Source organism: Haemaphysalis longicornis, unplaced genomic scaffold, assembly GCF_048455015.1.
Source record: "Haemaphysalis longicornis isolate Haplotype H1 unplaced genomic scaffold, Haemaphysalis longicornis Haplotype H1 scaffold_1, whole genome shotgun sequence".
In the NCBI taxonomy this organism is placed as follows: Eukaryota; Metazoa; Arthropoda; class Arachnida; order Ixodida; family Ixodidae; genus Haemaphysalis; species Haemaphysalis longicornis.
In genome coordinates, this window is record NW_027526203.1 from 93,628,439 (window position 1) to 93,655,706 (window position 27,268).

The following is a 27,268-nucleotide window of genomic DNA, read 5'->3' on the forward strand; positions in this document are numbered from 1 at the left end:
AGGCCTGTGTGGTGAACAAATATTTCTGGATGAGTGACATGGTTCCGGCTGCCTCGACGTGCCCACTGGTGAACTGCAGACACTGGCGATCTTTTATAGGTTGGTCCGATGACGTCAGAGTCGCTGGAAGACCCCATTGCAGAACACTGAGACTGCACAGCTGTGGTTACTGGGGCAGCAGCAATGGTTGATAGCCGATGTCTTCGGTGTGGTCATCCTGTCGACACGTCGAACCCGTGCGTACGCCTACTTGAGTTGCGCAGGAGTATTCATCCGCTCCAAGTGCCGGTTTGGCGCCGATACTTGCGACGAAAAGGCGGACCTGTGTGGTGAACCAATATTTCAGGATGAGCGACATGGTTCCGGCTGCCTCGCCGTGCCCACTGGTGAACTGCAGCCACGGGCGATCTTTTATAGGTTGGTCCGATGACGTCACAGTCGCTGGAAGACCCCAGTGCAGAACACTGAGACTGCACAGCTGTGGTTACTGCGGCAGCAGCAATGGTTGATAGCCGATGTCTTCGGTGTGGTAATCCTCTCGACACGTCGAACCCGTGCATACGCCTACTTGAGTTGCGCAGGATTATTCATCCGCTCCAAGAGCCGGTTTGGCGCCGATACCCTCGACGAAGAGGCAGGCCTGTGTGGTGAAAAATATTTCTGGATGAGCGACATGGTTCCGGCTGCCTCGCCGTGCCCACTGGTGAACTGCAGCCACCAGCCACGGGCGATCTTTTATAGGTTGGTCCGATGACGTCACAGTCACTGGAAGGCCCCAGTGCAGAACACTGAGACTGCACAGCTGTTGTTACTGCGGCAGCAGCAATGGTTGATAGCCGATCTCCTCGGTGTGGTAATCCTCTCGACACGTTGAACATGTCCATACACCTACTTCAGTTGCGCAGGCGTATTCATCCGCTCCAAGTGGCGGTTTGGCGCCGATACTTGCGACAAAAAGGCAGACCTGTGTGGTGAACAAATATTTCAGGATGAGCGACATGGTTCCGGCTGCCTCGCCGTGCCCACTGGTGAACTGCAGCCACGGGCGATCTTTTATAGGTTGGTCCGATGACGTCACAGTCGCTGGAAGACCCCAGTGCAGAACACTGAGACTGCGCAGCTGCGGTTGCTGGGGCAGCAGCAATGGTTGATAGCCGATGTCTTCGGTGTGGTAATCCTCTCGACACGTTGAACCCATGCATACGCCTACTTGAGTTGCGCAGGCGTATTCATCCGCTCCAAGTGCCGATTTGGCGCCGATACTTGCGACGAAAAGGCAGACCTGTGTGGTGAACAAATATTTCAGGATGAGCGACATGGTTCCGGCTGCCTCGCCGTGCCCACTGGTGAAGTGCAGCCACGGGCGATCTTTATAGGTTGGTCCGATGACGTCACAGTCGCTGGAAGACCCCAGTGCAGAACACTGAGACTGCACAGCTGTGGTTACTGCGGCAGCAGCAATGGTTGATAGCCGATGTCTTCGGTGTGGTAATCCTCTCGACACGTCGAACCCGTGCATACGCCTACTTGAGTTGCGCAGGAGTATTCATCCGCTCCAACTGCCGGTTTGGCGCCGATACTTGCGACGAAAAGGCTGACCTGTGGTGAACAAATATTTCTGTATGAGATACATGGTTCCGGCTGCCTCGTCGTGCCCACTGGTGAACTGCAGCCACGGGCGATCTCTTATAGGTTGGTCCGATGACGTCACAGTCGCTGGAAAACCCCAGTGCAGAACACTGAGCTGAGACTGCACAGCTGTGGTTACTGGGGCAGCAGCAATGGTTGATAGCCGATGTCTTCGGTGTGGTAATCCTCTCGACACGTCGAACCCGTGCATACGCCTACTTGAGTTGCGCAGGAGTATTCATCCGCTCCAAGTGCCGGTTTGGCGACGATACTTGCGACGAAGAGGCAGGCCTGTGTGGTGAACAAATATTTCTGGATGAGCGACATGGTTCCGGCTGCCTCGCCGTGCCCACTGGTGAACTGCAGCCACGGGCGATCTTTTATAGGTTGGTCCGATGACGTCACAGTCACTGGAAGACCCCAGTGCAGAACACTGAGACTGCACAGGTGTGGTTGCTGGGGCAGCAGCAATGGTTGATAGCCGATGTCTTCGGCGTGATAATCCTATCGACACGTCTAACCCGTGCATACGCCTACTTGAGTTGCGCAGGAGTATTCATCCGCTCCAAGTGCCGGTTTGGCGCCGATTCTTGCGACGAAAAGGCAGACCTGTGTGGTGAACAAATATTTCTGTATGAGCGACATGGTTCCGGCTGCCTCGTCGTGCCCACTGGTGAACTGCAGCCACGGGTGATCTTTTATAGGTTGGTCCGATGACGTCACAGTCGCTGAAAAACCCCAGTGCAGAACACTGAGACTGCACAGCTGTGGTTACTGGGGCAGCAGCAATGGTTGATAGCCGATGTCTTCGGTGTGGTAATCCTCTCGACACGTTGAACCCATGCATACGCCTACTTGAGTTGCGCAGGCGTATTCATCCGCTCCAAGTGTCGATTTGGCGCCGATACTTGCGACGAAAAGGCAGACCTGTGTGGTGAACAAATATTTCAGGATGAGCGACATGGTTCCGGCTGCCTCGCCGTGCCCACTGGTGAACTGCAGCCACGGGCGATCTTTTATAGGTTGGTCCGATGACGTCACAGTCGCTTGAAGACCCCAGGGCAGAACACTGAGACTGCACAGCTGTGGTTGCTGGGGCAGCAGCAATGGTTGATAGCCGATGTCTTCGTTGTGGTAATCCTCTCGACACGTTGAACCCGTGCATACGCCTACTTGAGTTGCGCAGGCGTATTCATCCGCTCCAAGTGCCGGTTTGGCGCCCATACTTGCCACGAAAAGGCAGAGCTGTGTGGTGAACAAATATTTCTGCATGAGCGACATGGTTCCGGCTGCCTCGCCGAGCCCACTGGTGAACTGCAGCCACGGGCGATCTCTTATAGGTTGGTCCGATGACGTCACAGTCGCTGGAAGACCCCAGTGCAGAACACTGAGACTGCACAGCTGTGGTTGCTGGGGCAGCAGCAATGGTTGATAGCCGATGTCTTCCGTGTGGCAATCCTATCGACACGTTGAACCCGTGCATACGCCTTCTTGAGTTGCGCAGGCGTATTCGTCCGCTCCGAGTGCTGGTTTGGCTCCCATACTTGTGACGAAAAGGCAGACCTGTGTGGTGAACAAATATTTCAGGATGAGCGACATGGTTCCGGCTGCCTCGCCGTGCCCTCTGGTGAACTGCAGCCACGGGCGATCTTTTATAGGTTGGTCCGATGACGTCACAGTTACTGGAAGACCCCAGTGCAGAACACTGAGACTGCACAGCTGTGGTTGCTGGGGCAGCAGCAATGGTTGATAGCCGATGTCTTCGGCGTGATAATCCTATCGACACGTCGAACCCGTGCATACGCCTACTTGAGTTGCGGAGGAGTATTCATCCGCTCCAAGTGCCGGTTTGGCGCCGATACTTGCGACGAAAAGGCAGGCCTGTGTGGTGAACAAATATTTCTGGATGAGCGACATGGTTCCGGCTGCCTCGCCGTGCCCACAGGAGAACTGCAGCCACGGGCAATATTTTATAGGTTGGTCCGATGACGTCACAGTCGCTGGAAGACTCCAGTACAGAACACTGAGACTGCACAGCTGTGGTTACTGCAATAGCAGCAATGGTTGATAGCCGATGTCTTCGGTGTGGTAATCCTCTCGACACGTCGAACCCGTGCATACGCTTTCTTGAGTTGCGCAGGAGCATTAATCCGCTCCAAGTGCCGGTTTGGCGGCGATACTTGCGTCGAAAAGGCAGGCCTGTGTGGTGAACAAATATTTCTGGATGAGCGACATCGTTCCGGCTGCCTCGCCGTGCCCACTGGTGAACTGCAGCTACGGGCGATCTCTTATAGGTTGGTCCGATGACGTCACAGTCGCTGGAAAACCACAGTGCAGAACACTTAGACTGCACAGCTGTGGTTACTGGGGCAGCAGCAATGGTTGATAGACGATGTCTTCGGTGTTGTAATCCTCTCGACACGTCGAACCCGTGCATACGCCTACTTGAGTTGCGCAGGAGTATTCATCCGCTCCAAGTTCCGGTTTGGCGCCGATACTTGCGACGAAAAGGCAGGCCTGTGTGGTGAACAAATATTTCTGGATGAGCGACATGGTTCCGGCTGCCTCGCCGTGCCCACTGGTGAACTGCAGCCACGGGCGATCTTTTATAGGTTGGTCCGATGACGTCAGAGTCGCTGGAAGACCCCATTGCAGAACACTGAGACTGCACAGCTGTGGTTACTGGGGCAGCAGCAATGGTTGATAGCCGATGTGTTCGGTGTGGTCATCCTGTCGACACGTCGAACCCGTGCGTACGCCTACTTGAGTTGCGCAGGAGTATTCATCCGCTCCAAGTGCCGGTTTGGCGCCGATACTTGCGACGAAAAGGCAGGCCTGTGTAGTGAACAAATATTTCTGGATGAGCGACATCGTTCCGGCTGCCTCGCCGCGCCCACTGGTGAACTGCAGCCACGGGCGATCTCTTATAGGTTGGTCCGAAGACGTCACAGTCGCTGGAAAACCACAGTGCAGAACACTGAGACTGCACAGCTGTGGTTGTTGGGGCCGCAGCAATGGTTGATAGCCGATGTCTTCGGTGTGGTAATCCTCTCGACACGTCGAACCCGTGCATACGCCTACTTGAGTTGCGCAGGAGTTTCATCCGCTCCAAGTGCCGGTTTGGCACCGATACTTGCGACGAAAAGGCAGGCCTGTGTGGTGAACAAATATTTCTGGATGAGTGACATGGTTCCGGCTGCCTCGACGTGCCCACTGGTGAACTGCAGACACTGGCGATCTTTTATAGGTTGGTCCGATGACGTCAGAGTCGCTGGAAGACCCCATTGCAGAACACTGAGACTGCACAGCTGTGGTTACTGGGGCAGCAGCAATGGTTGATAGCCGATGTCTTCGGTGTGGTCATCCTGTCGACACGTCGAACCCGTGCGTACGCCTACTTGAGTTGCGCAGGAGTATTCATCCGCTCCAAGTGCCGGTTTGGCGCCGATACTTGCGACGAAAAGGCGGACCTGTGTGGTGAACCAATATTTCAGGATGAGCGACATGGTTCCGGCTGCCTCGCCGTGCCCACTGGTGAACTGCAGCCACGGGCGATCTTTTATAGGTTGGTCCGATGACGTCACAGTCGCTGGAAGACCCCAGTGCAGAACACTGAGACTGCACAGCTGTGGTTACTGCGGCAGCAGCAATGGTTGATAGCCGATGTCTTCGGTGTGGTAATCCTCTCGACACGTCGAACCCGTGCATACGCCTACTTGAGTTGCGCAGGAGTATTCATCCGCTCCAAGAGCCGGTTTGGCGCCGATACCCTCGACGAAGAGGCAGGCCTGTGTGGTGAAAAATATTTCTGGATGAGCGACATGGTTCTGGCTGCCTCGCCGTGCCCACTGGTGAACTGCAGCCACCAGCCACGGGCGATCTTTTATAGGTTGGTCCGATGACGTCACAGTCACTGGAAGGCCCCAGTGCAGAACACTGAGACTGCACAGCTGTTGTTACTGCGGTAGCAGCAATGGTTGATAGCCGATCTCCTCGGTGTGGTAATCCTCTCGACACGTTGAACATGTCCATACACCTACTTCAGTTGCGCAGGCGTATTCATCCGCTCCAAGTGGCGGTTTGGCGCCGATACTTGCGACAAAAAGGCAGACCTGTGTGGTGAACAAATATTTCAGGATGAGCGACATGGTTCCGGCTGCCTCGCCGTGCCCACTGGTGAACTGCAGCCACGGGCGATCTTTTATAGGTTGGTCCGAAGACGTCACAGTCGCTGGAAGACCCCAGTGCAGAACACTGAGACTGCGCAGCTGCGGTTGCTGGGGCAGCAGCAATGGTTGATAGCCGATGTCTTCGGTGTGGTAATCCTCTCGACACGTTGAACCCATGCATACGCCTACTTGAGTTGCGCAGGCGTATTCATCCGCTCCAAGTGCCGATTTGGCGCCGATACTTGCGACGAAAAGGCAGACCTGTGTGGTGAACAAATATTTCAGGATGAGCGACATGGTTCCGGCTGCCTCGCCGTGCCCACTGGTGAAGTGCAGCCACGGGCGATCTTTATAGGTTGGTCCGATGACGTCACAGTCGCTGGAAGACCCCAGTGCAGAACACTGAGACTGCACAGCTGTGGTTACTGCGGCAGCAGCAATGGTTGATAGCCGATGTCTTCGGTGTGGTAATCCTCTCGACACGTCGAACCCGTGCATACGCCTACTTGAGTTGCGCAGGAGTATTCATCCGCTCCAACTGCCGGTTTGGCGCCGATACTTGCGACGAAAAGGCTGACCTGTGGTGAACAAATATTTCTGTATGAGATACATGGTTCCGGCTGCCTCGTCGTGCCCACTGGTGAACTGCAGCCACGGGCGATCTCTTATAGGTTGGTCCGATGACGTCACAGTCGCTGGAAAACCCCAGTGCAGAACACTGAGCTGAGACTGCACAGCTGTGGTTACTGGGGCAGCAGCAATGGTTGATAGCCGATGTCTTCGGTGTGGTAATCCTCTCGACACGTCGAACCCGTGCATACGCCTACTTGAGGCTCGCAGGAGTATTCATCCGCTCCAAGTGCCGGTTTGGCGCCGATACTTGCGACGAAGAGGCAGGCCTGTGTGGTGAACAAATATTTCTGGATGAGCGACATGGTTCCGGCTGCCTCGCCGTGCCCACTGGTGAACTGCAGCCACGGGCGATCTTTTATAGGTTGGTCCGATGACGTCACAGTCACTGAAAGACCCCAGTGCAGAACACTGAGACTGCACAGGTGTGGTTGCTGGGGCAGCAGCAATGGTTGATAGCCGATGTCTTCGGCGTGATAATCCTCTCGACACGTCGAACCCGTGCATTGGCCTACTTGAGTTGCGGAGGAGTATTCATCCGCTCCAAGTGCCGGTTTGGCGCCGATACTTGCGACGAATAGGCAGACCTGTGTGGTGAACAAATATTTCAGGATGAGCGACATGGTTCCGGCTGCCTCGCCGTGCCCACTGGTGAAGTGCAGCCACGGGTGATCTTTATAGGTTTGTCCGATGACGTTACAGTCGCTGGAAGACCCCAGTGCAGAACACTGAGACTGCACAGCTGTGGTTACTGCGGCAGCAGCAATGGTTGATAGCCGATGTCTTCGGTGTGGTAATCCTCTCGACACGTTGAACCCATGCATACGCCTACTTGAGTTGCGCAGCCGTATTCATCCGCTCGAAGTGCCGATTTGGCGCCGATACTTGCGACGAAAAGGCAGACCTGTGTGGTGAACAAATATTTCTGTATGAGATACATGGTTCCGGCTGCCTCGTCGTGCCCACTGCTGAACTGCAGCCACGGGCGATCTCTTATAGGTTGGTCCGATGACGTCACAGTCGCTGGAAAACCCCAGTGCAGAACACTGAGCTGAGACTGCACAGCTGTGGTTACTGGGGCAGCAGCAATGGTTGATAGCTGATGTCTTCGGTGTGGTAATCCTCTCGACACGTCGAACCCGTGCATACGCCTACTTGAGTTGCGTAGGAGTATTCATCCGCTCCAAGTGCCGGTTTGGCGGCGATACTTGCGACGAAGAGGCAGGCCTGTGTGGTGAACAAATATTTCTGGATGAGCGACATGGTTCCGGCTGCCTCGCCGTGCCCACTGGTGAACTGCAGCCACGGGCGATCTTTTATAGGTTGGTCCGATGACGTCACAGTCACTGGAAGACCCCAGTGCAGAACACTGAGACTGCACAGCTGTGGTTGCTGGGGCAGCAGCAATGGTTGATAGCCGATGTCTTCGGCGTGATAATCCTATCGACACGTCGAACCCGTGCATACGCCTACTTGAGTTGCGGAGGAGTATTCATCCGCTCCAAGTGCCGGTTTGGCGCCGATACTTGCGACGAAAAGGCAGGCCTGTGTGGTGAACAAATATTTCTGGATGAGCGACATGGTTCCGGCTGCCTCGCCGTGCCCACTGGTGAACTGCAGCCACGGGCGATCTTTTATAGGTTGGTCCGATGTCGTCACAGTCGCTGGAAGACCCCAGTGCAGAACACTGAGACTGCGCAGCTGCGGTTGCTGGAGCAGCAGCAATGGTTGATAGCCGATGTCTTCGGTGTGGTAATCCTCTCGACACGTTGAACCCATGCATACGCCTACTTGAGTTGCGCAGGCGTATTCATCCGCTCCAAGTGCCAATTTGGCGCCGATACTTGCGACGAAAAGGCAGACCTGCGTGGTGAACAAATATTTCAGGATGAGCGACATGGTTCCGGCTGCCTCGCCGTGCCCACTGGTGAAGTGCAGCCACGGGCGATCTTTATAGGTTGGTCCGATGACGTTACAGTCGCTGGAAGACCCCAGTGCAGAACACTGAGACTGCACAGCTGTGGTTACTGCGGCAGCAGCAATGGTTGATAGCCGATGTCTTCGGTGTGGTAATCCTCTCGACACGTCGAATCCGTGCATACGCCTACTTGAGTTGCGCAGGAGTATTCATCCGCTCCAAGTGCCGGTTTGGCGGCGATACTTGCGACGAAGAGGAAGGCCTGTGTGGTGAACAAATATTTCTGGATGAGCGACATGGTTCTGGCTGCCTCGCCGTGCCCTCTGGTGAACTGCAGCCACGGGCGATCTTTTATAGGTTGGTCCGATGACGTCACAGTCACTGGAAGACCCCAGTGCAGAACACTGAGACTGCACAGCTGTGGTTGCTGGGGCAGCAGCAATGGTTGATAGCCGATGTCTTCGGCGTGATAATCCTATCGACACGTCGAACCCGTGCATACGCCTACTTGAGTTGCGGAGGAGTATTCATCCGCTCCAAGTGCCGGTTTGGCGCCGATACTTGCGACGAAAAGGCAGGCCTGTGTGGTGAACAAATATGTCTGGATGAGCGACATGGTTCCGGCTGCCTGGACGTGCCCACTGGTGAACTGCAGCCACGGGCGATCTTTTATAGGTTGGTCCGATGACGTCACAGTCGCTGGAAGACCCCAGTACAGAACACTGAGACTGCACAGCTGTGGTTACTGCAATAGCAGCAATGGTTGATAGACGATGTCTTCGGTGTGGTAATCCTCTCGACACGTCGAACCCGTGCATACGCCTACTTGAGTTGCGCAGGAGTATTCATCCGCTCCAAGTTCCGGTTTGGCGCCGATACTTGCGACGAAAAGGCAGGCCTGTGTGGTGAACAAATATTTCTGGATGAGCGACATGGTTCCGGCTGCCTCGCCGTGCCCACTGGTGAACTGCAGCCACGGGCGATCTTTTATAGGTTGGTCCGATGACGTCACAGTGGCTGGAAGACCCCAGTGCAGAACACTGAGACTGCACAGCTGTGGTTGCTGGGGCAGCAGCAATGGTTGATAGCCGATGTCTTCGGCGTGATAATCCTCTCGACACGTCGAACCCGTGCATACGCCTACTTGAGTTGCGCAGGAGTATTCATCCGCTCCAAGTGCCGGTTTGGCGCCGATACTTGCGACGAAAAGGCAGGCCTGTGTGGTGAACAAATATTTCTGGATGAGCGACATGGTTCCGGCTGCCTCGACGTGCCCACTGGTGAACTGCAGCCACGGGCGATCTTTTACAGGTTGGTCCGATGACGTCAGAGTCGCTGGAACACCCCATTGCAGAACACTGAGACTGCACAGCTGTGGTTACTGCGGCAGCAGCAATGGTTGATAGCCGATGTCTTCGGTGTGGTCATCCAGTCGACACGTCGAACCCGTGCATACGCCTACTTGAGTTGCGCAGGAGTATTCATCCGCTCCAAGTGCCGGTTTGGCGCCGATACTTGCGACGAAAAGGCAGACCTGTGTGGTGAACAAATATTTCAGGATGAGCGGCATGGTTCCGGCTGCCTCGCCGTGCCCACAGGTGAACTGCAGCCACGGGCGATCTTTTATAGGTTGGTCCGATGACGTCACAGTCGCTGGAAAACCCCAGTGCAGAACACTGAGACTGCACAGCTGTGGTTACTGGGGCAGCAGCAATGGTTGATAGCCGATGTCTTCGGTGTGGTCATCCTGTCGACACGTCGAACCCGTGCATACGTCTACTTGAGTTGCGCAGGAGTATTCATCCGCTCCAAGTGCCAGTTTGGCGCCGATACTTGCGACGAAAAGGCAGGCCTGTGTGGTGAACAAATATTTCTGGATGAGCGACATGGTTCCGGCTGCCTCGCCGTGCCCACTGGTGAACTGCAGCCACGGGCGATCTTTTATAGGTTGGTCCGATGACGTCACAGTCACTGGAAGACCCCAGTGCAGAACACTGAGACTGCACAGCTGTGGTTGCTGGGGCAGCAGCAATGGTTGATAGCCGATGTCTTCGGCGTGATAATCCTATCGACACGTCTAACCCGTGCATACGCCTACTTGAGTTGCGCAGGAGTATTCATCCGCTCCAAGTGCCGGTTTGGCGCCGATTCTTGCGACGAAAAGGCAGACCTGTGTGGTGAACAAATATTTCAGGATGAGCGACATGGTTCCGGCTGCCTCGCCGAGCCCACTGGTGAACTGCAGCCACGGGCGATCTCTTATAGGTTGGTCCGATGACGTCACAGTCGCTGGAAGACCCCAGTGCAGAACACTGAGACTGCACAGCTGTGGTTGCTGGGGCAGCAGCAATGGTTGATAGCCGATGTCTTCCGTGTGGCAATCCTATCGACACGTTGAACCCGTGCATACGCCTTCTTGAGTTGCGCAGGCGTATTCGTCCGCTCCAAGTGCTGGTTTGGCTCCCATACTTGTGACGAAAAGGCAGACCTGTGTGGTGAACAAATATTTCAGGATGAGCGACATGGTTCCGGCTGCCTCGCCCTGCCCACTGGTGAACTGCAGCCACGGGCGATCTTTTATAGGTTGGTCCGATGACGTCACAGTCGCTGGAAGACCCCAGTGCAGAACACTGAGACTGCACAGCTGTGGTTGCTGGGGCAGCAGCAATGGTTGATAGCCGATGTCTTCCGTGTGGCAATCCTATCGACACGTTGAACCCGTGCATACGCCTTCTTGAGTTGCGCAGGCGTATTCGTCCGCTCCAAGTGCTGGTTTGGCTCCCATACTTGTGACGAAAAGGCAGACCTGTGTGGTGAACAAATATTTCAGGATGAGCGACATGGTTCCGGCTGCCTCGCCCTGCCCACTGGTGAACTGCAGCCACGGGCGATCTTTTATAGGTTGGTCCGATGACGTCACAGTCGCTGGAAGACCCCAGTGCAGAACACTGAGACTGCACAGCTGTGGTTGCTGGGGCAGCAGCAATGGTTGATAGCCGATGTCTTAGGTGTGGCATCCTATCGACACGTTGAACCCATGCATATGCCTACTTGAGTTGCGCAGGCGTATTCATCCGCTCCAAGTGCCTGTTTGGCGCCCATACTTGCCACGAAAAGGCAGACCTGTGTGGTGAACAAATATTTCTGGATGGGCGACATGGTTCCGGCTGCCTCGCCCTGCCTACTGGTGAACTGCAGCCACGGGCGATCTTTTATAGGTTGGTCCGATGACGTCACAGTGGCTGGAAGACCCCAGTGCAGAACACTGAGACTGCACAGCTGTGGTTGCTGGGGCAGCAGCAATGGTTGATAGCCGATGTCTTCGGCGTGATAATCCTCTCGACACGTCGAACCCGTGCATACCCCTACTTGAGTTGCGCAGGAGTATTCATCCGCTCCAAGTGCCGGTTTGGCGCCGATACTTGCGACGAAAAGGCAGGCCTGTGTGGTGAACAAATATTTCTGGATGAGCGACATGGTTCCGGCTGCCTCGACGTGCCCACTGGTGAACTGCAGCCACGGGCGATCTTTTACAGGTTGGTCCGATGACGTCAGAGTCGCTGGAACACCCCATTGCAGAACACTGAGACTGCACAGCTGTGGTTACTGCGGCAGCAGCAATGGTTGATAGCCGATGTCTTCGGTGTGGTCATCCAGTCGACACGTCGAACCCGTGCATACGCCTACTTGAGTTGCGCAGGAGTATTCATCCGCTCCAAGTGCCGGTTTGGCGCCGATACTTGCGACGAAAAGGCAGACCTGTGTGGTGAACAAATATTTCAGGATGAGCGGCATGGTTCCGGCTGCCTCGCCGTGCCCACAGGTGAACTGCAGCCACGGGCGATCTCTTATAGGTTGGTCCGATGACGTCACAGTCACTGGAAAACCCCAGTGCAAAACACTGAGACTGCACAGCTGTGGTTACTGGGGCAGCAGCAATGGTTGATAGCCGATGTCTTCGGTGTGGCAATCCTCTCGACACGTTGAACCCATGCATATGCCTACTTAAGTTCGCTGGCGTATTCATCCGCTCCAAGTGCCGGTTTGGCGCCCATACTTGCGACGAAAAGGCAGACCTGTGTGGTGAACAAATATTTCTGCATGAGCGACATGGTTCCGCCTGCCTCGCCGAGCCCACTGGTGAACTGCAGCCACGGGCGATCTCTTATAGGTTGGTCCGATGACGTCACAGTCGCTGGACGACCCCAGTGCAGAACACTGAGACTGCACAGCTGTGGTTGCTGGGGCAGCAGCAATGGTTGATAGCCGATGTCTTCGGTGTGGCAATCCTCTCGACACGTTGAACCCGTGCATGCGCCTACTTAAGTTCGCTGGCGTATTCATCCGCTCCAAGTGCCGGTTTGGCGCCCATACTTGCGACGAAAAGGCAGACCTGTGTGGTGAACAAATATTTCTGCATGAGCGACATGGTTCCGGCTGCCTCGCCCTGCCCACTGGTGAACTGCAGCCACGGGCGATCTCTTATAGCTTGGTCCGATGACGTCAGAGTCACTGGAACACCCCATTGCAGAACACTGAGACTGCACAGCTGTGGTTACTGCGGCAGCAGCAATGGTTGATAGCCGATGTCTTCGGTGTGGTCATCCAGTCGACACGTCGAACTCGTGCATACGCCTACTTGAGTTGCGCAGGAGTATTCATCCGCTCCAAGTGCCGGTTTGGCGCCGATACTTGCGACGAAAAGGCAGACCTGTGTGGTGAACAAATATTTCAGGATGAGCGGCATGGTTCCGGCTGCCTCGCCGTGCCCACAGGTGAACTGCAGCCACGGGCGATCTTTTATAGGTTGGTCCGATGACGTCACAGTCGCTGGAAAACCCCAGTGCAGAACACTGAGACTGCACAGCTGTGGTTACTGGGGCAGCAGCAATGGTTGATAGCCGATGTCTTCGGCGTGATAATCCTATCGACACGTCTAACCCGTGCATACGCCTACTTGAGTTGCGCAGGAGTATTCATCCGCTCCAAGTGCCGGTTTGGCGCCGATTCTTGCGACGAAAAGGCAGACCTGTGTGGTGAACAAATATTTCTGTATGAGCGACATGGTTCCGGCTGCCTCGTCGTGCCCACTCGTGAACTGCAGCCACGGGCGATCTCTTATAGGTTGGTCCGATGACGTCACAGTCGCTGAAAAACCCCAGTGCAGAACACTGAGACTGCACAGCTGTGGTTACTGGGGCAGCAGCAATGGTTGATAGCCGATGTCTTCGGTGTGGTAATCCTCTCGACACGTTGAATCCATGCATACGCCTACTTGAGTTGCGCAGGCGTATTCATCCGCTCCAAGTGCCGATTTGGCGCCGATACTTGCGACGAAAAGGCAGACCTGTGTGGTGAACAAATATTTCAGGATGAGCGACATGGTTCCGGCTGCCTCGCCGTGCCCACTGGTGAACTGCAGCCACGGGCGATCTTTTAGAGGTTGGTCCGATGACGTCACAGTCGCTTGAAGACTCCAGGGCAGAACACTAAGACTGCACAGCTGTGGTTGCTGGGGCAGCTGCAATGGTTGATAGCCGATGTCTTCGTTGTGGTAATCCTCTCGACACGTTGAACCCGTGCATACGCCTACTTGAGTTGCGCAGGCGTATTCATCCGCTCCAAGTGCCGGTTTGGCGCCCATACTTGCCACGAAAAGGCAGACCTGTGTGGTGAACAAATATTTCTGCATGAGCGACATGGTTCCGGCTGCTCGCCGAGCCCACTGGTGAACTGCAGCCACGGGCGATCTCTTATAGGTTGGTCCGATGACGTCACAGTCGCTGGAAGACCCCAGTGCAGAACACTGAGACTGCACAGCTGTGGTTGCTGGGGCAGCAGCAATGGTTGATAGCCGATGTCTTCGGCGTGATAATCCTATCGACACGTCTAACCCGTGCATACGCCTACTTGAGTTGCGCAGGAGTATTCATCCGCTCCAAGTGCCGGTTTGGCGCCGATTCTTGCGACGAAAAGGCAGACCTGTGTGGTGAACAAATATTTCTGTATGAGCGACATGGTTCCGGCTGCCTCGTCGTGCCCACTGGTGAACTGCAGCCACGGGCGAAATCTTATAGGTTGGTCCGATGACGTCACAGTCGCTGAAAAACCCCAGTGCAGAACACTGAGACTGCACAGCTGTGGTTACTGGGGCAGCAGCAATGGTTGATAGCCGATGTCTTCGGTGTGGTAATCCTCTCGACACGTTGAACCCATGCATACGCCTACTTGATTTGCGCAGGCGTATTCATCCGCTCCAAGTGCCGATTTGGCGCCGATACTTGCGACGAAAAGGCAGACCTGTGTGGTGAACAAATATTTCAGGATGAGCGACATGGTTCCGGCTGCCTCGCCGTGCCCACTGGTGAACTGCAGCCACGGGCGATCTTTTATAGGTTGGTCCGATGACGTCACAGTCGCTTGAAGACCCCAGGGCAGAACACTGAGACTGCACAGCTGTGGTTGCTGGGGCAGCAGCAATGGTTGATAGCCGATGTCATCGTTGTGGTAATCCTCTCGACACGTTGAACCCGTGCATACGCCTACTTGAGTTGCGCAGGCGTATTCATCCGCTCCAAGTGCCGGTTTGGCGCCCATACTTGCCACGAAAAGGCAGACCTGTGTGGTGAACAAATATTTCTGCATGAGCGACATGGTTCCGGCTGCCTCGCCGAGCCCACTGGTGAACTGCAGCCACGGGCGATCTCTTATAGGTTGGTCCGATGACGTCACAGTCGCTGGAAGACCCCAGTGCAGAACACTGAGACTGCACAGCTGTGGTTGCTGGGGCAGCAGCAATGGTTGTTAGCCGATGTCTTCCGTGTGGCAATCCTATCGACACGTTGAACCCGTGCATACGCCTTCTTGAGTTGCGCAGGCGTATTCGTCCGCTCCAAGTGCTGGTTTGGCTCCCATACTTGTGACGAAAAGGCAGACCTGTGTGGTGAACAAATATTTCAGGATGAGCGACATGGTTCCGGCTGCCTCGCCCTGCCCACTGGTGAACTGCAGCCACGGGCGATCTTTTATAGGTTGGTCCGATGACGTCACAGTCGCTGGAAGATCCCAGTGCAGAACACTGAGACTGCACAGCTGTGGTTGCTGGGGCAGCAGCAATGGTTGATAGCCGATGTCTTCCGTGTGGCAATCCTATCGACACGTTGAACCCGTGCATACGCCTTCTTGAGTTGCGCAGGCGTATTCGTCCGCTCCAAGTGCTGGTTTGGCTCCCATACTTGTGACGAAAAGGCAGACCTGTGTGGTGAACAAATATTTCAGGATGAGCGACATGGTTCCGGCTGCCTCGCCCTGCCCACTGGTGAACTGCAGCCACGGGCGATCTTTTATAGGTTGGTCCGATGACGTCACAGTCGCTGGAAGACCCCAGTGCAGAACACTGAGACTGCACAGCTGTGGTTGCTGGAGCAGCAGCAATGGTTGATAGCCGATGTCTTAGGTGTGGCATCCTATCGACACGTTGAACCCATGCATATGCCTACTTGAGTTGCGCAGGCGGATTCATCCGCTCCAAGTGCCTGTTTGGCGCCCATACTTGCCACGAAAAAGGCAGACCTGTGTGGTGAACAAATATTTCTGGATGAGCGACATGGTTCCGGCTGCCTCGCCCTGCCCACTGGTGAACTGCAGCCACGGGCGATCTTTTATAGGTTGGTCCGATGACGTCACAGTGGCTGGAAGACCCCAGTGCAGAACACTGAGACTGCACAGCTGTGGTTGCTGGGGCAGCAGCAATGGTTGATAGCCGATGTCTTCGGCGTGATAATCCTCTCGACACGTCGAACCCGTGCATACCCCTACTTGAGTTGCGCAGGAGTATTCATCCGCTCCAAGTGCCGGTTTGGCGCCGATACTTGCGACGAAAAGGCAGGCCTGTGTGGTGAACAAATATTTCTGGATGAGCGACATGGTTCCGGCTGCCTCGACGTGCCCACTGGTGAACTGCAGCCACGGGCGATCTTTTACAGGTTGGTCCGATGACGTCAGAGTCGCTGGAACACCCCATTGCAGAACACTGAGACTGCACAGCTGTGGTTACTGCGGCAGCAGCAATGGTTGATAGCCGATGTCTTCGGTGTGGTCATCCAGTCGACACGTCGAACCCGTGCATACGCCTACTTGAGTTGCGCAGGAGTATTCATCCGCTCCAAGTGCCGGTTTGGCGCCGATACTTGCGACGAAAAGGCAGACCTGTGTGGTGAACAAATATTTCAGGATGAGCGGCATGGTTCCGGCTGCCTCGCCGTGCCCACAGGTGAACTGCAGCCACGGGCGATCTCTTATAGGTTGGTCCGATGACGTCACAGTCACTGGAAAACCCCAGTGCAAAACACTGAGACTGCACAGCTGTGGTTACTGGGGCAGCAGCAATGGTTGATAGCCGATGTCTTCGGTGTGGCAATCCTCTCGACACGTTGAACCCATGCATATGCCTACTTAAGTTCGCTGGCGTATTCATCCGCTCCAAGTGCCGGTTTGGCGCCCATACTTGCGACGAAAAGGCAGACCTGTGTGGTGAACAAATATTTCTGCATGAGCGACATGGTTCCGGCTGCCTCGCCGAGCCCACTGGTGAACTGCAGCCACGGGCGATCTCTTATAGGTTGGTCCGATGACGTCACAGTCGCTGGACGACCCCAGTGCAGAACACTGAGACTGCACAGCTGTGGTTGCTGGGGCAGCAGCAATGGTTGATAGCCGATGTCTTCGGTGTGGCAATCCTCTCGACACGTTGAACCCGTGCATACGCCTACTTAAGTTCGCTGGCGTATTCATCCGCTCCAAGTGCCGGTTTGGCGCCCATACTTGCGACGAAAAGGCAGACCTGTGTGGTGAACAAATATTTCTGCATGAGCGACATGGTTCCGGCTGCCTCGCCCTGCCCACTGGTGAACTGCAGCCACGGGCGATCTCTTATAGCTTGGTCCGATGACGTCAGAGTCACTGGAACACCCCATTGCAGAACACTGAGACTGCACAGCTGTGGTTACTGCGGCAGCAGCAATGGTTGATAGCCGATGTCTTCGGTGTGGTCATCCAGTCGACACGTCGAACCCGTGCATACGCCTACTTGAGTTGCGCAGGAGTATTCATCCGCTCCAAGTGCCGGTTTGGCGCCGATACTTGCGACGAAAAGGCAGACCTGTGTGGTGAACAAATATTTCAGGATGAGCGGCATGGTTCCGGCTGCCTCGCCGTGCCACAGGTGAACTGCAGCCACGGGCGATCTTTTATAGGTTGGTCCGATGACGTCACAGTCGCTGGAAAACCCCAGTGCAGAACACTGAGACTGCACAGCTGTGGTTACTGGGGCAGCAGCAATGGTTGATAGCCGATGTCTTCGGTGTGGTCATCCTGTCGACACGTCGAACCCGTGCATACGTCTACTTGAGTTGCGCAGGAGTATTCATCCGCTCCAAGTGCCAGTTTGGCGCCGATACTTGCGACGAAAAGGCAGGCCTGTGTGGTGAACAAATATTTCTGGATGAGCGACATGGTTCCGGCTGCCTCGCCGTGCCCACTGGTGAACTGCAGCCACGGGCGATCTTTTATAGGTTGGTCCGATGACGTCACAGTCACTGGAAGACCCCAGTGCAGAACACTGAGACTGCACAGCTGTGGTTGCTGGGGCAGCAGCAATGGTTGATAGCCGATGTCTTCGGCGTGATAATCCTATCGACACGTCTAACCCGTGCATACGCCTACTTGAGTTGCGCAGGAGTATTCATCCGCTCCAAGTGCCGATTTGGCGCCGATACTTGCGACGAAAAGGCAGACCTGTGTGGTGAACAAATATTTCAGGATGAGCGACATGGTTCCGGCTGCCTCGCCGTGCCCACTGGTGAACTGCAGCCACGGGCGATCTTTTATAGGTTGGTCCGATGACGTCACAGTCGCTTGAAGACCCCAGGGCAGAACACTGAGACTGCACAGCTGTGGTTGCTGGGGCAGCAGCAATGGTTGATAGCCGATGTCTTCGTTGTGGTAATCCTCTCGACACGTTGAACCCGTGCATACGCCTACTTGAGTTGCGCAGGCGTATTCATCCGCTCCAAGTGCCGGTTTGGCGCCCATACTTGCCACGAAAAGGCAGACCTGTGTGGTGAACAAATATTTCTGCATGAGCGACATGGTTCCGGCTGCCTCGCCGAGCCCACTGGTGAACTGCAGCCACGGGCGATCTCTTATAGGTTGGTCCGATGACGTCACAGTCGCTGGAAGACCCCAGTGCAGAACACTGAGACTGCACAGCTGTGGTTGCTGGGGCAGCAGCAATGGTTGATAGCCGATGTCTTCCGTGTGGCAATCCTATCGACACGTTGAACCCGTGCATACGCCTTCTTGAGTTGCGCAGGCGTATTCGTCCGCTCCAAGTGCTGGTTTGGCTCCCATACTTGTGACGAAAAGGCAGACCTGTGTGGTGAACAAATATTTCAGGATGAGCGACATGGTTCCGGCTGCCTCGCCCTGCCCACTGGTGAACTGCAGCGACGGGCGATCTTTTATAGGTTGGTCCGATGACGTCACAGTCGCTGGAAGACCCCAGTACAGAACACTGAGACTGCACAGCTGTGGTTACTGCAATAGCAGCAATGGTTGATAGCCGATGTCTTCGGTGTGGTAGTCCTCTCGACACGTCGAACCCGTGCATACGCTTTCTTGAGTTGCGCAGGAGCATTAATCCGCTCCAAGTGCCGGTTTGGCGCCGATACTTGCGTCGAAAAGGCAGGCCTGTGTGGTGAACAAATATTTCTGGATGAGCGACATCGTTCCGGCTGCCTCGCCGTGCCCACTGGTGAACTGCAGCTACGGGCGATCTCTTATAGGTTGGTCCGATGACGTCACAGTCGCTGGAAAACCACAGTGCAGAACACTTAGACTGCACAGCTGTGGTTACTGGGGCAGCAGCAATGGTTGATAGACGATGTCTTCGGTGTGGTAATCCTCTCGACACGTCGAACCCGTGCATACGCCTACTTGAGTTGCGCAGGAGTATTCATCCGCTCCAAGTTCCGGTTTGGCGCCGATACTTGCGACGAAAAGGCAGGCCTGTGTGGTGAACAAATATTTCTGGATGAGCGACATGGTTCCGGCTGCCTCGCCGTGCCCACTGGTGAACTGCAGCCACGGGCGATCTTTTATAGGTTGGTCCGATGACGTCACAGTGGCTGGAAGACCCCAGTGCAGAACACTGAGACTGCACAGCTGTGGTTGCTGGGGCAGCAGCAATGGTTGATAGCCGATGTCTTCGGCGTGATAATCCTCTCGACACGTCGAACCCGTGCATACGCCTACTTGAGTTGCGCAGGAGTATTCATCCGCTCCAAGTGCCGGTTTGGCGCCGATACTTGCGACGAAAAGGCAGGCCTGTGTGGTGAACAAATATTTCTGGATGAGCGACATGGTTCCGGCTGCCTCGACGTGCCCACTGGTGAACTGCAGCCACGGGCGATCTTTTACAGGTTGGTCCGATGACGTCAGAGTCGCTGGAACACCCCATTGCAGAACACTGAGACTGCACAGCTGTGGTTACTGCGGCAGCAGCAATGGTTGATAGCCGATGTCTTCGGTGTGGTCATCCAGTCGACACGTCGAACCCGTGCATACGCCTACTTGAGTTGCGCAGGAGTATTCATCCGGTCCAAGTGCCGGTTTGGCGCCGATACTTGCGACGAAAAGGCAGACCTGTGTGGTGAACAAATATTTCAGGATGAGCGGCATGGTTCCGGCTGCCTCGCCGTGCCCACAGGTGAACTGCAGCCACGGGCGATCTTTTATAGGTTGGTCCGATGACGTCACAGTCGCTGGAAAACCCCAGTGCAGAACACTGAGACTGCACAGCTGTGGTTACTGGGGCAGCAGCAATGGTTGATAGCCGATGTCTTCGGTGTGGTCATCCTGTCGACACGTCGAACCCGTGCATACGTCTACTTGAGTTGCGCAGGAGTATTCATCCGCTCCAAGTGCCAGTTTGGCGCCGATACTTGCGACGAAAAGGCAGGCCTGTGTGGTGAACAAATATTTCTGGATGAGCGACATGGTTCCGGCTGCCTCGCCGTGCCCACTGGTGAACTGCAGCCACGGGCGATCTTTTATAGGTTGGTCCGATGACGTCACAGTCACTGGAAGACCCCAGTGCAGAACACTGAGACTGCACAGCTGTGGTTGCTGGGGCAGCAGCAATGGTTGATAGCCGATGTCTTCGGCGTGATAATCCTATCGACACGTCTAACCCGTGCATACGCCTACTTGAGTTGCGCAGGAGTATTCATCCGCTCCAAGTGCCGGTTTGGCGCCGATTCTTGCGACGAAAAGGCAGACCTGTGTGGTGAACAAATATTTCAGGATGAGCGACATGGTTCCGGCTGCCTCGCCGTGCCCACTGGTGAACTGCAGCCACGGGCGATCTCTTATAGGTTGGTCCGATGACGTCACAGTCGCTTGAAGACCCCAGGGCAGAACACTGAGACTGCACAGCTGTGGTTGCTGGGGCAGCAGCAATGGTTGATAGCCGATGTCATCGTTGTGGTAATCCTCTCGACACGTTGAACCCGTGCATACGCCTACTTGAGTTGCGCAGGCGTATTCATCCGCTCCAAGTGCCGGTTTGGCGCCCATACTTGCCACGAAAAGGCAGACCTGTGTGGTGAACAAATATTTCTGCATGAGCGACATGGTTCCGGCTGCCTCGCCGAGCCCACTGGTGAACTGCAGCCACGGGCGATCTCTTATAGGTTGGTCCGATGACGTCACAGTCGCTGGAAGACCCCAGTGCAGAACACTGAGACTGCACAGCTGTGGTTGCTGGGGCAGCAGCAATGGTTGATAGCCGATGTCTTCCGTGTGGCAATCCTATCGACACGTTGAACCCGTGCATACGCCTTCTTGAGTTGCGCAGGCGTATTCGTCCGCTCCAAGTGCTGGTTTGGCTCCCATACTTGTGACGAAAAGGCAGACCTGTGTGGTGAACAAATATTTCAGGATGAGCGACATGGTTCCGGCTGCCTCGCCCTGCCCACTGGTGAACTGCAGCCACGGGCGATCTTTTATAGGTTTGTCCGATGACGTCACAGTCGCTGGAAGACCCCAGTGCAGAACACTGAGACTGCACAGCTGTGGTTGCTGGGGCAGCAGCAATGGTTGATAGCCGATGTCTTCCGTGTGGCAATCCTATCGACACGTTGAACCCGTGCATACGCCTTCTTGAGTTGCGCAGGCGTATTCGTCCGCTCCAAGTGCTGGTTTGGCTCCCATACTTGTGACGAAAAGGCAGACCTGTGTGGTGAACAAATATTTCAGGATGAGCGACATGGTTCCGGCTGCCTCGCCCTGCCCACTGGTGAACTGCAGCCACGGGCGATCTTTTATAGGTTGGTCCGATGACGTCACAGTCGCTGGAAGACCCCAGTGCAGAACACTGAGACTGCACAGCTGTGGTTGCTGGGGCAGCAGCAATGGTTGATAGCCGATGTCTTAGGTGTGGCATCCTATCGACACGTTGAACCCATGCATATGCCTACTTGAGTTGCGCAGGCGTATTCATCCGCTCCAAGTGCCTGTTTGGCGCCCATACTTGCCACGAAAAGGCAGACCTGTGTGGTGAACAAATATTTCTGGATGGGCGACATGGTTCCGGCTGCCTCGCCCTGCCTACTGGTGAACTGCAGCCACGGGCGATCTTTTATAGGTTGGTCCGATGACGTCACAGTGGCTGGAAGACCCCAGTGCAGAACACTGAGACTGCACAGCTGTGGTTGCTGGGGCAGCAGCAATGGTTGATAGCCGATGTCTTCGGCGTGATAATCCTCTCGACACGTCGAACCCGTGCATACCCCTACTTGAGTTGCGCAGGAGTATTCATCCGCTCCAAGTGCCGGTTTGGCGCCGATACTTGCGACGAAAAGGCAGGCCTGTGTGGTGAACAAATATTTCTGGATGAGCGACATGGTTCCGGCTGCCTCGACGTGCCCACTGGTGAACTGCAGCCACGGGCGATCTTTTACAGGTTGGTCCGATGACGTCAGAGTCGCTGGAACACCCCATTGCAGAACACTGAGACTGCACAGCTGTGGTTACTGCGGCAGCAGCAATGGTTGATAGCCGATGTCTTCGGTGTGGTCATCCAGTCGACACGTCGAACCCGTGCATACGCCTACTTGAGTTGCGCAGGAGTATTCATCCGCTCCAAGTGCCGGTTTGGCGCCGATACTTGCGACGAAAAGGCAGACCTGTGTGGTGAACAAATATTTCAGGATGAGCGGCATGGTTCCGGCTGCCTCGCCGTGCCCACAGGTGAACTGCAGCCACGGGCGATCTCTTATAGGTTGGTCCGATGACGTCACAGTCACTGGAAAACCCCAGTGCAAAACACTGAGACTGCACAGCTGTGGTTACTGGGGCAGCAGCAATGGTTGATAGCCGATGTCTTCGGTGTGGCAATCCTCTCGACACGTTGAACCCATGCATATGCCTACTTAAGTTCGCTGGCGTATTCATCCGCTCCAAGTGCCGGTTTGGCGCCCATACTTGCGACGAAAAGGCAGACCTGTGTGGTGAACAAATATTTCTGCATGAGCGACATGGTTCCGGCTGCCTCGCCGAGCCCACTGGTGAACTGCAGCCACGGGCGATCTCTTATAGGTTGGTCCGATGACGTCACAGTCGCTGGACGACCCCAGTGCAGAACACTGAGACTGCACAGCTGTGGTTGCTGGGGCAGCAGCAATGGTTGATAGCCGATGTCTTCGGTGTGGCAATCCTCTCGACACGTTGAACCCGTACATACGCCTACTTAAGTTCGCTGGCGTATTCATCCGCTCCAAGTGCCGGTTTGGCGCCCATACTTGCGACGAAAAGGCAGACCTGTGTGGTGAACAAATATTTCTGCATGAGCGACATGGTTCCGGCTGCCTCGCCCTGCCCACTGGTGAACTGCAGCCACGGGCGATCTCTTATAGCTTGGTCCGATGACGTCAGAGTCACTGGAACACCCCATTGCAGAACACTGAGACTGCACAGCTGTGGTTACTGCGGCAGCAGCAATGGTTGATAGCCGATGTCTTCGGTGTGGTCATCCAGTCGACACGTCGAACTCGTGCATACGCCTACTTGAGTTGCGCAGGAGTATTCATCCGCTCCAAGTGCCGGTTTGGCGCCGATACTTGCGACGAAAAGGCAGACCTGTGTGGTGAACAAATATTTCAGGATGAGCGGCATGGTTCCGGCTGCCTCGCCGTGCCCACAGGTGAACTGCAGCCACGGGCGATCTTTTATAGGTTGGTCCGATGACGTCACAGTCGCTGGAAAACCCCAGTGCAGAACACTGAGACTGCACAGCTGTGGTTACTGGGGCAGGAGCAATGGTTGATAGCCGATGTCTTCGGTGTGGTCATCCTGTCGACACGTCGAACCCGTGCATACGTCTACTTGAGTTGCGCAGGAGTATTCATCCGCTCCAAGTGCCAGTTTGGCGCCGATACGTGCGACGAAAAGGCAGGCCTGTGTGGTGAACAAATATTTCTGGATGAGCGACATGGTTCCGGCTGCCTCGCCGTGCCCACTGGTGAACTGCAGCCACGGGCGATCTTTTATAGGTTGGTCCGATGACGTCACAGTCACTGGAAGACCCCAGTGCAGAACACTGAGACTGCACAGCTGTGGTTGCTGGGGCAGCAGCAATGGTTGATAGCCGATGTCTTCGGCGTGATAATCCTATCGACACGTCTAACCCGTGCATACGCCTACTTGAGTTGCGCAGGAGTATTCATCCGCTCCAAGTGCCGGTTTGGCGCCGATTCTTGCGACGAAAAGGCAGACCTGTGTGGTGAACAAATATTTCTGTATGAGCGACATGGTTCCGGCTGCCTCGTCGTGCCCACTCGTGAACTGCAGCCACGGGCGATCTCTTATAGGTTGGTCCGATGACGTCACAGTCGCTGAAAAACCCCAGTGCAGAACACTGAGACTGCACAGCTGTGGTTACTGGGGCAGCAGCAATGGTTGATAGCCGATGTCTTCGGTGTGGTAATCCTCTCGACACGTTGAACCCATGCATACGCCTACTTGAGTTGCGCAGGCGTATTCATCCGCTCCAAGTGCCGATTTGGCGCCGATACTTGCGACGAAAAGGCAGACCTGTGTGGTGAACAAATATTTCAGGATGAGCGACATGGTTCCGGCTGCCTCGCCGTGCCCACTGGTGAACTGCAGCCACGGGCGATCTTTTAGAGGTTGGTCCGATGACGTCACAGTCGCTTGAAGACTCCAGGGCAGAACACTAAGACTGCACAGCTGTGGTTGCTGGGGCAGCAGCAATGGTTGATAGCCGATGTCTTCGTTGTGGTTATCCTCTCGACACGTTGAACCCGTGCATACGCCTACTTGAGTTGCGCAGGCGTATTCATCCGCTCCAAGTGCCGGTTTGGCGCCCATACTTGCCACGAAAAGGCAGACCTGTGTGGTGAACAAATATTTCTGCATGAGCGACATGGTTCCGGCTGCCTCGCCGAGCCCACTGGTGAACTGCAGCCACGGGCGATCTCTTATAGGTTGGTCCGATGACGTCACAGTCGCTGGAAGACCCCAGTGCAGAACACTGAGACTGCACAGCTGTGGTTGCTGGGGCAGCAGCAATGGTTGATAGCCGATGTCTTCGGCGTGATAATCCTATCGACACGTCTAACCCGTGCATACGCCTACTTGAGTTGCGCAGGCGTATTCATCCGCTCCAAGTGCCGGTTTGGCGCCCATACTTGCCACGAAAAGGCAGACCTGTGTGGTGAACAAATATTTCTGCATGAGCGACATGGTTCCGGCTGCCTCGCCGAGCCCACTGGTGAACTGCAGCCACGGGCGATCTCTTATAGGTTGGTCCGATGACGTCACAGTCGCTGGAAGACCCCAGTGCAGAACACTGAGACTGCACAGCTGTGGTTGCTGGGGCAGCAGCAATGGTTGTTAGCCGATGTCTTCCGTGTGGCAATCCTATCGACACGTTGAACCCGTGCATACGCCTTCTTGAGTTGCGCAGGCGTATTCGTCCGCTCCAAGTGCTGGTTTGGCTCCCATACTTGTGACGAAAAGGCAGACCTGTGTGGTGAACAAATATTTCAGGATGAGCGACATGGTTCCGGCTGCCTCGCCCTGCCCACTGGTGAACTGCAGCCACGGGCGATCTTTTATAGGTTGGTCCGATGACGTCACAGTCGCTGGAAGATCCCAGTGCAGAACACTGAGACTGCACAGCTGTGGTTGCTGGGGCAGCAGCAATGGTTGATAGCCGATGTCTTCCGTGTGGCAATCCTATCGACACGTTGAACCCGTGCATACGCCTTCTTGAGTTGCGCAGGCGTATTCGTCCGCTCCAAGTGCTGGTTTGGCTCCCATACTTGTGACGAAAAGGCAGACCTGTGTGGTGAACAAATATTTCAGGATGAGCGACATGGTTCCGGCTGCCTCGCCCTGCCCACTGGTGAACTGCAGCCACGGGCGATCTTTTATAGGTTGGTCCGATGACGTCACAGTCGCTGGAAGACCCCAGTGCAGAACACTGAGACTGCACAGCTGTGGTTGCTGGAGCAGCAGCAATGGTTGATAGCCGATGTCTTAGGTGTGGCATCCTATCGACACGTTGAACCCATGCATATGCCTACTTGAGTTGCGCAGGCGGATTCATCCGCTCCAAGTGCCTGTTTGGCGCCCATACTTGCCACGAAAAGGCAGACCTGTGTGGTGAACAAATATTTCTGGATGAGCGACATGGTTCCGGCTGCCTCGCCCTGCCCACTGGTGAACTGCAGCCACGGGCGATCTTTTATCGGTTGGTCCGATGACGTCACAGTGGCTGGAAGACCCCAGTGCAGAACTATGAGACTGCACAGCTGTGGTTGCTGGGGCAGCAGCAATGGTTGATAGCCGATGTCTTCGGCGTGATAATCCTCTCGACACGTCGAACCCGTGCATATCCCTACTTGAGTTGCGCAGGAGTATTCATCCGCTCCAAGTGCCGGTTTGGCGCCGATACTTGCGACGAAAAGGCAGGCCTGTGTGGTGAACAAATATTTCTGGATGAGCGACATGGTTCCGGCTGCCTCGACGTGCCCACTGGTGAACTGCAGCCACGGGCGATCTTTTACAGGTTGGTCCGATGACGTCAGAGTCGCTGGAACACCCCATTGCAGAACACTGAGACTGCACAGCTGTGGTTACTGCGGCAGCAGCAATGGTTGATAGCCGATGTCTTCGGTGTGGTCATCCAGTCGACACGTCGAACCCGTGCATACGCCTACTTGAGTTGCGCAGGAGTATTCATCCGCTCCAAGTGCCGGTTTGGCGCCGATACTTGCGACGAAAAGGCAGACCTGTGTGGTGAACAAATATTTCAGGATGAGCGGCATGGTTCCGGCTGCCTCGCCGTGCCCACAGGTGAACTGCAGCCACGGGCGATCTCTTATAGGTTGGTCCGATGACGTCACAGTCACTGGAAAACCCCAGTGCAAAACACTGAGACTGCACAGCTGTGGTTACTGGGGCAGCAGCAATGGTTGATAGCCGATGTCTTCGGTGTGGCAATCCTCTCGACACGTTGAACCCATGCATATGCCTACTTAAGTTCGCTGGCGTATTCATCCGCTCCAAGTGCCGGTTTGGCGCCCATACTTGCGACGAAAAGGCAGACCTGTGTGGTGAACAAATATTTCTGCATGAGCGACATGGTTCCGGCTGCCTCGCCGAGCCCACTGGTGAACTGCAGCCACGGGCGATCTCTTATAGGTTGGTCCGATGACGTCACAGTCGCTGGACGACCCCAGTGCAGAACACTGAGACTGCACAGCTGTGGTTGCTGGGGCAGCAGCAATGGTTGATAGCCGATGTCTTCGGTGTGGCAATCCTCTCGACACGTTGA